This window comes from Chlorocebus sabaeus, chromosome 7, assembly GCF_047675955.1.
Source record: "Chlorocebus sabaeus isolate Y175 chromosome 7, mChlSab1.0.hap1, whole genome shotgun sequence".
Lineage (NCBI taxonomy): Eukaryota > Metazoa > Chordata > Mammalia > Primates > Cercopithecidae > Chlorocebus > Chlorocebus sabaeus.
Window position 1 is genome coordinate 29,939,605 of NC_132910.1, and position 12,197 is coordinate 29,951,801.

A 12,197-nucleotide genomic window follows, 5' to 3' on the forward strand; every position below is an offset into this window, starting at 1 on the left:
TAGAGTAGGAATAAAAGGAAAGTACACTTGGAAGAGACCCAAGCTGGCAACTTGAAGGACAAGTGCAGTGTTTGACCTTGTGACTTGGAGTTTTATATCCTGGCATATTTCTGGCATCTTGCACCCCTTTCTTTTGATTCTTCCCTTAGGGTGACCCACCTGCACGTGCAGTGCCCTCCTTGTGCTTGGGAGGTGAGCATGCACAGTGTGTTTAAGGAGCTGTATACATGCTCACCTGAGGCTTTCTTCCCTTTTCCAGTAGAATGCCCCTGGAAGGTCATACTCTGTCATTTTGTCTCTCAATGCGCATGCCTGGGTTCACTCGCCCAACTCCTGAAAGCTGCCGATTACCAGTTACAAGTGTTTCCTCTCTATATAGGAAGACTGCCTTTCCCTGATGCTGGCCGTGACCAAGTATTATTTTAGAGAGACAGTTAACAACTGCCTGGCCATCACCAGATGGGCACCTGACCTTCCCAGTAGGGGTGTTGGGGGAGCCCTCTCCTGCCCCACTCATGCCTGGCTAGCTACCTACTGTAACACCTTCTGCCATTTGATGCAGAGAGGCACAGCAAACTTGAAAACCAAGTATTAAGGATGGGACTTCCACAAGATGGATGCAGTCTGTATTTCAGTATCACCATTTAGAGAAGATCAAGCTACCATTAACAACATTTATTTGGGGCTGGTCTGAAGGTAGTGAGTTATCTCAACTGATTGGTCATAGTCAGTTACTGATTAAACTCCTCATTCTACTCTTTCTCCACTTCTCACTACTGCACTTGATTCATTGAAAGAAGAAAGAAAGAAGAAAGAAAGAAAGAAGAAAGAAAGAAAGAAGAAAGAAAGAAAGAAAGAAAGAAAGAAAGAAAGAAAGAAAGAAAGAAAGAAAGAAAAGAAAGAAAAGAGAGAAAGAAGAAAGAAAGAAAGAAGAGAAAGTAGAAGAGAAAGGTAGAAAGAAAGAAGAGAAAGTAGAAGAGAAAGAAAAAACAGAACTTCTGTTTGAACAGAAGTTTTGAACTTGATGTGAGTGAGAAATAAATTTCTATTGTGTTTGACCTATTATATATTGCAGATTCCTTTGGTTATAGCAGTTATCATTACCCTGACTAGTAAATTATTTTTCTTTCCTCTACATCTTCCATATTTATCTCTATCAGTATCTATCTGTCTGCATTCAGACATGACCAAACATCTCCCAGCTTAAAAGCAAACAAGCCCTCCCCAGACTTCACACCCATGTCCAGTTTTCTCTTTACTCTCTTTCACAGACAATCTTATTAAGAATGTTGCATATGTGCAGTTTTAATTGCTTTGCCTCATTCGCTCTTTACTCCAATTCACATGGCTTCTTTGCCACCACTCTATTAAAACCGCTCTTGTTCGAGGTCCTCAAAAGCTGTCATGTTTCCAGATCCAGCAGATACTTTTGGTGCTCATCTTAACTCTCAGAAATATTGAACACAGTTGACCACTCCCTGCTTTCTGACATACTTTCTTCTCTTGCGTCCTTGAAACCAACATCTTACTTGAATGACTCACAGGCATTTTAAATTTATCATATCCCAAACTGATCTACAATCTCATTCCTCTATTTTCTCATCTCAAAAAATGCTACTTCCATCCATCCACTGGCTCATGCCATAAATCTGAGGCTAATTTTTGACACTTGCTAGAGAAAGTCGCCATCCATAGACAGTCCAACAGGTCAATTTACTTCCGAATTTTTCTTAAATGTAACTACTCTTATCGTTTGCACTCTTCCTCATAATCCTGTCCTTTCTCCATGTATATGTTTTAAAGTATAGCTCAGATTGGCTGGGCGCGGTGGCTCACGCCTGTAATCCCAGCACTTTGGGAGGCCGAGGCAAGTGGATTCACCTGAATAAGGAGTTTGAAACCAGCCTGGCCAACGTGGTGAAACCCTGTCTCTACTAAAAAGACAAAAATGAGCTGGGCGTGGTTGCTGGTGCCTGTAGTCTCAGCTACTCGGGAGGCTGAGGCAGGAGAATTGCTTGAACCTGGGAGGTGGAGGTTGTGCAGTCAGCCGAGATTGTGCCACTGCACTCCAGCCTGGGCAACAAGAGCGAAACTCCATCTCAAAAAAAAAAAAAAAAAAAAAAAAAAAAAAATCTATATATAGATGTATAGATAGATCAGATAATGTCGCTTGCCTTTAAAAATTCTTCAGAAGATTCCCACTGCACTTAGGAGAAATTCCCTAATTCTATTTTTCTTCCCAACTTTTACTTTCAGTTCAAGGGGTACATATGCAGGTTACACGGGTAAATTGCATGTCACAAGAGTTGGGGTACAGATAATTTTGTCACCCAGGTAATCAGCATAGTTACCCAAGGTAGCTTTTCAAACCTCACCCTCTCCCCACCTTCCACCCTCAAATAGGCCCCAGTACCTCTTGTTCCCTCTTTTGTATCAATGTTTAGCTTCCACTTATAAGTGAGAACATCTGGTATTTGGTTTTCTATTCCTGCATTAATTCCCTTAGGATAATGCCTAATTCTTAATATCACCGTTACACCCTCACATGATCTTGTCCCCTTTCAATGTCTTTAGCTTTATCTACCACTCACTTTCCCTTGCTCACTATATTTCAGTTGTTCTTTCAAATCTTTGAAATGAAAAGGCTCTCTCCTACCTCAGAACTTCTCTAGTTCAAAGGGCAAATATAAACTCAATCAAACTTAAGTGAAAAAGGAACTATGGTAGTGCATGCAAGTGAGGAGCCTAGGAGGCAGCTGACTTCAGGCGTGGCTGGTTCTGGGAACTCAAATTATGACCTTATTGCTCTGTTGCTTCATCTTTTAACTCTGCTTATCTTTGATTTAATTTCTTATCACAGACTGTCATTATGGAGGCAGAATATTCACTGTCAGAGATGCCTGTTTGTGAAGTAAGGAATGAACTTTACTCAAAGAGTGATCTGGCCTTTGCTCTTGGTTTCTGGGAGGTAATCTTTAGGTCCTTGGAATGTCATGCCTGACAAGAGTGTCTCTGTTTGCCTGGGGGCCTTGGGCCAACCAGATAGTAACAATGTGATTTACAGCTTTGTGATTATGGCTTTGAGTCACACCACCAAGGTTACTTAAGGTGGGGACTTTGGGTACTGGAAACTGAAATCAGTCTCATGGCTAATCAATTTTGCCTGTGTGGAGCTCCAGTAAAACTCCGGGCCCTGAGGCTTGAGGGAATTTTCTCTGTGGCAGTACTTTGCATACCATCACACACTGATGCCAGGACAGTAATGCTGCCCCGACTCCATGGGGAGAGGACAACTGGAAACTCCACATCTGGCACCTTCTGATATAGGAGTTAAAAAGAAATTATTTAGGCAGATAGTGAGGGTCAGGAAGTCCTCGGTAAGGTTTTCCTTTTAATGAAAAGCAGCCCCCAAATCATTTGTTTTGTAACAAAGAACAGTCTGTAAAATTGAGCTGCAGACATAGAAAAGCAAGCTAGAAGCTTGCATGGGTGAATGCTGGCAGCTGTGCCAATAGGAAAAGGCTACCTGGGACTAAGCATGTTTAAAATAACAGCTCCATCTTCCCTTCTCTGTGCCAGATACATGTACAGTAAGGAGTACACAACATAGTGCCAGCCAAGTGGAAAGCTCATTTGCATAATCGGATTAGGGTGTAGTAGCCAACCTTCCCCACCCTGTATGTGAACATCACACCTGGTCCAACCAATCTGTGGGCCCTATGTAAATCAGACTCCGCCTCCTCAAGTGTATCTATAAAATCCAGTGCCCTCCCACTACACACCTGACTTCCTATTCAAGCATCTCTCTCTCTCTTTCTCTCTCTCTCTCTCTCTGTCTGTCTCTCTCTCACTTATCCTTTCTCTTTCTTTTGCCTCTTAAACCTCTGCTCCTAAACTCACTCCCTGTGTGTATGTCCATGTCCTTAATCTTCTTGGTGTGAGATGATGAACGCCGGCTATCTACCCTAGACAGTGATACCACTTCACTTCCAGGCCCATGTGTCTCTTCCTTGGCCTGTGTTTAACTTGTATTTTTTCCCTGCAGTCAACTGTAACCATGAGTACAGCAACTTTCTGTGTGCTCTGTGAATTCTTCCAGTGAATTATCAAAGGTATGTTTTGGGAACCTCCTGAGCTTGCTGTTGGTGTTGGAAGTAGGTAGTCTTGTGTAGACTGTGCTTCCTCTAACTATATAGTTGGCTGACTCTCACACCATTACACATTCTTAGCTTAATAACTGCAGCTAAATGTTTCAGTTTTTCCTGACATTATACAAGAAAGTCTCCAGAGAACAACACTTTGTCTGGCTAGGTTAAAACAAGTGTCCATCCCTGAACTGATCGATACCCTGGAGAAAAGAGTACTGCAGTCAGCTCTTGGTTACGTAGCTGCCTAAACTACAAGAATTTAGATTACCAAAAGAACGGGGATAGGGATGTTAAGTGAACAAAAACAACCAGCATCCAATATGGAACATCTTCACCAGCATTTTACTTTGTTTGGAGCATTTCTGATTTCGAGTTCTCCCGCAGCATCACAATTTCCCAATGACTAAGTCTACTCGTCATTTGGGTTTCAGATTATCTGTCACTTCACCAGAGAGGCTTCTCTAATGTCTTATAGCTTCTGTCAGTTGGTCATTATATGTTCATTCATTTGATTGTTAGTTTAATATATATATTTTTTAGAGACAGGGTCTTGCTGTATTGCCCAGACTGAAGTGCAGGGGTTATTCACAGGCATGATCATTGCACACTACAGCATTAAATTCCTGGGCTCAAGCAATCCTTCTGCTTCATCCTCCTGAGTAGCTGATGTATGTTACCTCACACAGCTTAGTTTAATATTTTAATGCCACTTTAACTCTAAGCTCCATGAATGCAGGACCACATCTATATTGTTCATCACACTGTAGGTGCTCAAACACATTTTCAGATCAAATGAATAAGAATGAAAGAAAAATCTGTCGTGGATTACCTTCATCTCAGATCTTGTGCTAATTCCTCAAATGCTCTTTTTTAGTAAAAGTTCAGTAAGTGAATATCTGATTAAACTTTGGACTCACTTGTTAGAACCAGTGAAAGAAACTTGCTTCAGTTTTGCAGTCAGGAATTCAAGAACTGCACAGCCCTCAGAAGTGAAAAATCACTGGGTAGATTTGCCTCATCATCCTTTATTGAAACAAAATATGTAATATCTGTATGGAAATATATCTCATGATAAATTAATAAAACTTTTTTTTTTTTTTTTTTTTTTGAGACAGAGTCTCACTCTGTAGCCCAGGCTGGAGTGCAGTGGCGCGATCTTGGCTCACCGCAAGCTCCACCTCCTGGGTTCACGCCATTCTCCTGCCTCAGCCTCCCAAGTTGCTGGGACTACAGGTGCCTGACACCACGCCCAGCTAATTTTTTTGTACTTTTAGTAGAGATGGGGTTTCACCGTGTTAGCCAGGATGGTCTCGACCTCCTGACCTCATGATCTGCCCGCCTCGGCCTCCCAAAGTGCTGGGATTACAGGCGTGAGCCACCGCGCCCGGTCTAATAAAAGTATTATTAAATGTTTTATTTGATTTCAGCTACACAGTAACCTGGTAAGATAAGTAACACAGGCAGTTCTGTTTAACAGATGGGGAAAAAAAAAATAAAAGCCTGAGAACCTGAAAGGTGAGATGAATTACTCAGGATCACATGGGAAAATAAGCAATCAAACAAGATGATTACTCAGCAATCCTGAAGCATAGTTCTATATTCCTTTCCACCAGCCCAATGTCGCCTGTACTCTCAACCTTGGTGAACACACACTGCTATCTCTTCAGTTACAGGATGTCACACAATATTCAATGCAGTGAATTTGAATTTGAACAGATATTACGTTTTCCCTGTTTTATGAACATTCTGGTTACTTGGCCTTTCCTTGTGACATTCTTTGTTACACTTTCCACTTTTTAGTTAGTGATTTACTCCATCCCTCTACTCAATCCCAGTGGTTATGGGGTTTTTCCCCTTCCCCATCCCCATCCCAGAGGCACTCTGGCCAGTGAGAGTCTGGCATCCTCCAGGCAGGCACTGCTTCCCAGTGGACTTGAACCTGGGATAATATGAAGCTGGCACTTCTGTGTAGTCAGCTTACTCCCATGTAGAACCAGAGGCTAAAGCCCATCTGTGGAAGGCAGAGGTGAAAGATGAAGGAAATCCATGACCTAGTGACACTTTTTGAACCCTGAATCCAACTGTGCCTAAAGCCCATACTATCCCTGGATTTTCAGTTACACAACCCAGTAAATTTCCTCCCTTGTGTAAGTAGGATTTTCTGTCTTTATCATCCAGAAGGATCTTAAGTACAATATCCTATAATAACATACTCTCATTCAATTGCATTTCCATACTCTTCTTGAAGAGGGAGAGAAATGAGTGAAATTACAGCTATTACCCAGAGGGTTACACTGTATATAACAATGGGATTGGCTACAATAAAACAAAACTAAACTGAAAGTCACTTCACTAGGAGTTAGCTGCATTCTCCTAGTCTGAAATGCTTCATTTGGTATCTTTCTCCTTCAGGTGAGTGATGAGAGGGCACCTGCTCTCATCCCTAGGATAGATTAGCCCCTACTGCTGGTCTCTTACTTTGCTCACCAGCAGGTCTTCCAGAATTTTCCCCAACAAGATTTGATGCTCTAGATGGCCTTAACACTGCTGAGATTCCCTCTAGCTATCTAGACACATATCTTCCTTCTTCTCTCTGTCAAGTGTCATTGCAAACGTATCCCAGGAAAATTCTGCTACAATCCTTTCAAATCTCGGAATAGAATTTTCAGGTACAATCTGTCTGCAAATAATATACCTGTCCAAAAGTTAAGCCTAACTAATGACTCAGTTTTCTAACTGCCAGCCTCATAGAAACAAGAATGAGGTGTGGGGTTGGGGGTGGTGGGATGCTATGGGAATTCTTTTGAGTCAGAAGAATTCAGTATACAGGACCACTTAGATGGCAATAATGGTTTCATCACCAGACATTTTTAGACTTTTACTTAAAAATTCAAAGCTTTGATATTTCTCAGGACAAGATGAATTTTGTCTGTGCCCTGGCTAGTGAATCCAGCAATTACTTTTCATTTGCCAAAATGATAAGTGTTTTGGTTTTCCAGGAACTAACATTGCCTAATTGGATGTCATACCTCAATGGATGACAGGATCATAGTGAATAATAATAATTTCGTAAAATTGTTTTGTTACTGGTACATGTAGGAATTTAAACAAAGTTGGTAGGTGGTGCCAGGGGGAAAGTGACTAGAGAACAGGTACAAGCTACTTCCTTTCATAAGTGAGGTTTTAGAGCTCATGATGCCAATACTTAGGCTATATATAAGTGAAGATGGAAAGCCATGTCATTTTCTAAGCTCAACAAAAATAAAAGAGAGGGCTAGGCATGATGACTCACACCTGTAACCCCAGCACTTTGGGAGGCTGAGGCAGGCAGATCGCTTGAGCTCAGGATTTCAAGACCACCCTGGGCAACGTGATGAAAACTCGTCTCTAAAAATAAATATAATATAATAATAATAGAATTGAGGATTGCCCATATTAGTCATTTTTTTTCTCAAATATTCCTGGTAATAAGAATACCAAAAGCATAGACATTGCTATGATATGTAGCAGAAAATACTCTGGCTGGCCGAGTGTGGTGGCTCACACCTGTAATCCCAGTGCTTTGGGAGGCTTAGGCAGGTGGATCACGAGGTCAATAAATCGAGACCATCTTGGCCAACATGGTGAAACCTCGTTTCTACTAAAAATACAAAAATTAGCCGGGCACGGTGGTGCGCACCTGTAGTCCTAGCTTCTTGGGAGGCTGAGGCAGGAGAATCGCTTGAACCTGGGAGGCGGAGTTGCAGTGAGCTGAGATCGCACCACTGCACTCCAGCCTGGTGACAGAGTAAGACTCTGTCAAAAAAAAAAGAAAGTAAAAGAAAATACTACTCTGGACTCAAAATTAGGAGACCTAAATTTTGGCCCTGTGTGGCCCTAAGCAAGTATTTCTCTTTGGGTCTGTCCTCATGTATAAAATATTGAATAACTACTGAGGAAATGTTTAACCTAAATTTTGATGACCAATGATGTCATTCATCTCAGTTTCAGTTCAGTGTGCATGACCTAATTGACATGTCTCTCTCAAGGACCTTAGAAGGTGACCACAGCAGCTAAAATGAATTGAACTGGGAGAAAAGGAGAGCCAAAGTATTAATATTAATTATTCATTCATTTATTTACAAATGTTTTGAGCACTTAATAAGCACCAGACACTACTACAGGTGCTGAGGATACAACAGTGAATAAATCAAAGATCCAGTCTTCATAGAGTTTATTTTCCAGAAGGGTGGATATGTCATGAGCAAATAAACATGTAAAACAGAGTGTGTCCAAAGGTGACAAGTCCTGTGTAGAAAAGTAGAGTGAGAAAGAGGGGGTGCTTGAGGTTGCCCTTTTATGTAGGATAGCTGTGAGTGAGATGGCTTTGGACTAGCAAGTGCAAAGGCCCTGAGGTGGGAGTGCATGTGGCATGTTTTAGGGGTTGCTGGAGCACAGTGAGGAAGAGGAAGACTGGTAGAAGATGAGATCAGAGGGAAGGAAAAATGGGAAAAGAAGCTGGAAGCTGTTATTTACTTGAATATGAATTGTCCCCATCTCCTTACTTGTGGATTTTTTGTTACCTGAATTAGGCAGGGGGAAATATACTAGCTTAGTGTGATAATAGCGTCTGTTCTGATTTGGATGGAATCAGGATCTGATCTGCACAGAAACACAAGTATTCCTTGGAGAGTGAAGCAACATTTCCTTCATTTTCAGCAAAGTTTAACTGATTTTATATCGGCGCCTGTAGTCTCTCCCTTCCTCTGGTGTGTGGTCCTGTAGTAGTTCTACTAACTAACACAAGTGTGGTGGATGCAGCGAGACAGGCACTCAGCGTCCATTCAAAAGCCATTTCACTAAAATCCATCTAAAAACCATTTAGATTTCTAACCCCAGAACTCATCTATGGCTAGATTAGATGCTCTTGCTTGAGTCAGGAAGGTGAAAATGAGGCAGAATCACTTCCTGCTTTTCTCGCTCTCTGTTGCCCAATGAGCTTTTTCTGCAGTAAATGCCAGTATCTAGTCACCAGTTTCATGGGCGTGAGAAGGCAATTAGTTACAAAGGCAGTAGCAGGAATGGCTTTCAGGGCTGCGTTAGCATGTTCATTGGCCTTAGACACTCTTGCCTCGATGGGCCCCTTCCTCCATTAAAAAAAAATTAAAAATATTATGACTGTGTTGGGATAAAGATGAGTATATATATTTTTAAATTTTTTATTTTCATAGGTTTTTGGAGAATAGTTGGTGTTTGGTTAAATGAGTAAGTTTTTTAGTGGTGATTTGTGAGATTTTGGTGCCTCTATCACCCGAGCAGTGTACACTGAGCCCAATTTGTAGTCTTCTTTTTTTTTTTTTCTTTGAGACGGAGTCTCACTCTGTCTCCCAGGCTGGAGTGCAGTGGCGCCATCTCAGTTCACTCCCAAGGCGTTCCTTATTTTAATATTTGCTGAAAATTCTCCGTCACAATTTAAAAATATAATTATAAGAAAAATATCTGCTTCTGACTGAAAATTTAGAAAACACAGAACTATATAACATAGAAAAAAACCCAAGTCTACCACTGACAAACCATTATTAGGAACACTTCTTTTCATTCTGTGTTCTCTGCACATATGAAAGTATAAAATTGGAATCATAGTGTGTATACAGTTTTATATTTTTTTTACATAGTCACTTTAGTAACAACACATATGCTATGTTACCACTATAGAATGTAAATTCAGGTTAGACAAGAGAATTTCACAAGTGTAATAAAGCATTCTAATTAACTGGGTGTGGTGATGTGCACCTGTAGTCCCAGTTAGTCTGGAGGCTGATGTGGTAGGATTGCTTGAGCCTGGGAGGTTAAGGCTTCAGTGAGCTGTGAGCATGTCACTGCACTCTAGAGCCTGGGTGACAGAGCAAGATCCCATCTCAAAAAAAAAAAAAAAAAGAAAAAAAAAAATTACAAAGTAAGCATTTTGTCTGTTATCAAAGTTTGTGTATAGTATCTGGCCAAACCAGCTTGCTCATTAGTCGCTTTCATTATAGGTAATTTGTTTAGTCTCTTGTTTATGATTCTTCTGGAGAAAATTTTAAAAGTGTTCTTCATTTACCTTAGCATGAGCGCTTAAAATACTTATTTCTATTTCAAGATGACATTTAAAAATTAATCTAATGTAACAGCAGCTAAAATATAATTCTGCAATTATAAAAGAGCTAAACTGGAGTTCATAAGTTATTCTCACGTTTACAATTATGATTCTGAAATAAATACTATCACTATGAAGCTCTATTGTAAGCTTTCTTGATTCGGTTTAGACATGCATACATACACTTAAGAGTTGCAGGAGGTGTTAAAAGTTGTTAATATATTCCATGCACGTTTCAGAAAGAGTTCTAAAAGAGCCAGCCAGTCCACAAGACAGGAAGAAGAAAAGTTAAATTAAAAAGTAAGGCAGGTAGGACTACTAGATAACATACAAAGCATGTGAAATTCTTCAGCAAACTGGGAGTACTTCAGGGATGGCCAGCTATCTTCTTTAGAACTAATTTCTTCTTTTCTTTTTCCTTTTTTCTTTCTCTCTCTCTCTCTCTCTCTCTCTTTCTCTCTTTCTTTCTTTCTCTTTTTTTTTTTCTGTCTCTCTCTATCACCCAGGCTGGAGTATAGTAACTGCAACCTCTGCCTCCCAGGTTCCAGTGATTCTCATGGCTCAGTCTCCCAAGGAGCTGGGATTACAGGTATGCGCCACCATACCCGGCTAATTGTGTGTGTGTGTGTGTGTGTGTGTGTGTGTGTGTGTGTGTGTGTGTGTATTTTTAGTAGAGACCGGTTTTTGCTATGTTGGCCAGGCTGGTCTCAAACTCCTGGCCTCAAGTGATCCATCCGCCTTGGCCTCTCAAAGTACTGGGATTACAGGAATGAGCCGCCACACCTGGTCCTAATTTCATCTTTACAGTCTAAGAAGGTGGTTTTAAAGTTTTAACACCATCAAGTGGAATTAGGTGACATGTTTCTTTTATGTTAACTTGATTTCCCCTGAATAACTTAGTTAGTGAACTAGTCACTAGTAATTTGGTCACCAGGCAAATTAAGCCTGCAAGAAAGGAAGCCAATATTCAAAATACCATGTTATCATCTGAACCCACTCAAATAATTTATTTCCAACATAAACATGTAACTGCAATAATGGGATGTCTAACTAAAGTAAGGTCCTCTCACCAGATCAAGACAGCACCCTCCTTCCAAGGCTTAGGCTTTGCCCAGAATTCCTAATACACAGAATAGCCCATACCAACAGCCATTGCTTCTACAACACATGTGCATCAGGAGAAGGGACATTTTAGCATTTCCTCTGCTCTTCCATTTGTATAATCCATATGGGACAATTGCTGGAAAGCCTGCCATTCCAATGAGAACGAATGGTGCCTCTTCAACTTTTCGAACAAGTTTGGATCCCTGATCTTTATCATAGGAAGAAAGGGAAACATCTGTGTCTGTTGACATAGTGATTGCTTGAAGAATCTCTCTGGAGTTAGAAAATCTCTCACAATTCAACTGACGTCTATATTACTTTTTATCTAACATTATATTGTAGTCATTTGCCATGTTATTAAGCATTGTTGTAAATATTGCTTTTAATGCCTATATAATATTTTATCTTACAGGTGTATGACAATTTATTTAACTGTTCCCCTTCTTGGGATGTTTAGAGTGTTTCCTCATTATTTTTTATTATAAATAACTCTTACGAACATCTGCACATATAAATCTTTTACCAAAAATAAAATTGTTTCCCTAGGGTTCACGTAAAAGAATGGAGCGAGGTTTGAAGTTGTTGAACTCGATGGTTCCTTCTTCTTCTTTCCAGGCACCCTGCATTCAAATGACTTGGAAGAGCAGGTTCTCTGAGCCAGGATACTAAAGTCCCTGTTTAGGAAAGAGCCACGTTGTATGTTTACCCTACCACAAAGATACAGGTGAGAAAAACTGAGATCTGGGATGGTGGACCAAAGAGAGACACTGACAGAATGGGCCCTAGACTTCCAGAGTCTGGGAAACTTAGGCCAGATAAAGGCTAGTAGT

At 40.7% G+C, this 12,197-nt stretch overlaps 1 long non-coding RNA gene and 1 pseudogene across 4 annotated transcripts in view; one reads left to right on the plus strand and one right to left on the minus strand.

Annotated features, from left to right (window-relative positions):
• The first annotated feature begins 3,736 nt into the window (after nt 1-3,736).
• The window catches only part of LOC119620944 (uncharacterized), a 45,667-nt gene continuing 37,206 nt past the window's right edge, over nt 3,737-12,197 (plus strand). For all 4 annotated transcript variants that reach the window (XR_012093370.1, XR_005237497.2, XR_012093371.1 and 1 more), the window contains exons 1-3: nt 3,737-4,112; nt 10,770-10,852; nt 11,983-12,091. This is a non-coding gene — a long non-coding RNA (uncharacterized lncRNA). The remainder of the gene's footprint in view (nt 4,113-10,769; nt 10,853-11,982; nt 12,092-12,197) is intronic.
• LOC119620796 (HIG1 domain family member 1A, mitochondrial pseudogene) lies at nt 11,330-11,618 on the minus strand (annotated as a pseudogene).